At 49.9% G+C, this 1,869-nt stretch overlaps 1 pseudogene; it reads left to right on the top strand.

The window, feature by feature from the left end:
* Window positions 1-598: 598 nt before the first annotated feature.
* Window positions 599-1,380, top strand: LOC122673031 (annotated as a pseudogene).
* Window positions 1,381-1,869: the final 489 nt, after the last annotated feature.

Below are 1,869 nucleotides of genomic sequence, written 5' to 3'. Positions count from 1 at the left end.
CTCTACCTTGGATTTGTTTATTTTTTACTTGCATTTATTTTTTGGCAGCATTTATTCCCAGACCATTACGTTTTTGTTTCTTCATTTTCTTCTGGGGTATGTTTTTCTTCTGTGCCACCCCGTCTTCCGGTTTAGGAACAATCTCCTTTTTCAGTGAGATTTTCTGTCCTTTTTTCAGTGTGGCAGGGTCAGTGAGGATTGGGTGAACCCACCACAAGCTCTAAATCCTGTGCCACCTCTCGGGGGCTTTGTTCACCTGGATGTGCTCCGTGGCCAGAGCATCTGCATCTAAGCCCTTCAGTTCAGCATTGCTCTCTGCATCTTTGAACGTGTACAGTAAAAACAGCCCTCTGGACTACCGACCCTGCGTCCAGCCCCCGTTTGGCCTGAGCGCACCTACAAACTCTACCATTGTGACGACAGAACTGCCTGGCACACATTCTGTAAAGGGGTATCCTTCAGATACTTGGTGGCTTTTGAGATGTGCATACCCTAAATGGCCTGGGCCGTTTCACAAGTGTTCTTAAGGTGAACATGTGCAGGTTTTGAACCTCTTGATTTGCATGGTTTTGTGGGGGTTTCTGGGTCAACTGAATAGCAAACCATTTTTAGAAGTCACCTTCTTTGCCCTGGCTGGCAGCGCGGAGGCTGCGTGATGCCTGGAGTTACTGGAAAAGACGTGAACCGGCTGGAGGCTGTCAGAGGGTTGGCCACCTTCCTCAGAAAGTCCGGGAAGCTGACAGTTCCTCAATGGGTGGACACTGTCAAGCTGGCCAAACATAACGAGCTCGCTCGCGCCCTACAGTGAGAACTGATCCTGCACGCGAGCTGCTTCCACCGCACAGAACCTGTACCTCCAGGGGCGCTGGGCTTGGCCCCACGACCACGATCTCTGGGGGGCGTCAGAGGAATGGCCTCATGCCCAGCCACTTCAGCAGAGGTTCCAAGAGTGTGGCCCATCAGGTCCTCCAAGCCCTGCAGGGGCTGCAAATGGTGGGAAAGGACCAAGACAGGGGCTGCAAACTGACATCTCAGGAAAAAGATCTGGACAGAATCGCCAGACAGGTGGCAGCTGGCAACGGGCAGCATTAGAGCAAATGATGCTGGGTTAATAAATTGCCTCATTCCTTAAAAAAAAAAAAAAAGTCACCTCAGGTCACTTACTGGAAAAGCCTGTTCCACCGTTTATACCACATCACTGCATCTGTTACTCTGACTTCATGCCAAAGGGAGTTAATTTCATCACTTGTACCTGTGAACTTACAGGGAGCCTACAGTGTTATTCAACAGGAAACTATTTGCATTTTGGGTCAGATGATGCTTTGTTCTGTAGCATGTCTTCAGCATTGCAGCGTGTCTTAGCATTCCTGACCTCTGAGTACCAACAGCCAGAAACAAAACTCACCCCTGCACTGGAGGACCAAAGATTTCTAAATGCGCTCTAGAAGGATGGCACCGCCCAGTGTTAGAACCATTAATATTAAATGCGAAAACAGGAGATGCTGCAGTGTTAAGTATAACCTTCCCTATTCCAGAATACTCAAAGCTGAGTCTTGCTTGGTGAATCAGCCACTCCAAGGGTAGAAGTTCTGTTCTGACTGAAAGGCCTCCACCACATGCTAGCTGGGTGACCTTAAACAAGGTAGCTAAACTTGGGGAGCCCCAGTTTCATCTGTGAAATGGGGGTGAGACCTCCTGAACTCGGGAGCAGTGGGCCCTGGTTCAGAGGCAGGTGTTCCTTCCTGAGCGTCCCCCGGCTCCTCTCTCTGTTCGTCATGGCTCTGAGAACGTGAGCTCATTGCCTAATTCACCCGCCACACGGTTAAGAAGCAAGAAATGAAGTCAGTGGGGAGAAGTGTGGAGTCCCAG

The sequence above is a fragment of the Cervus elaphus genome, chromosome 16 (assembly GCF_910594005.1).
Source record: "Cervus elaphus chromosome 16, mCerEla1.1, whole genome shotgun sequence".
NCBI lineage: Eukaryota > Metazoa > Chordata > Mammalia > Artiodactyla > Cervidae > Cervus > Cervus elaphus.
This window is presented reverse-complemented; position numbering and strand designations above follow the sequence as displayed.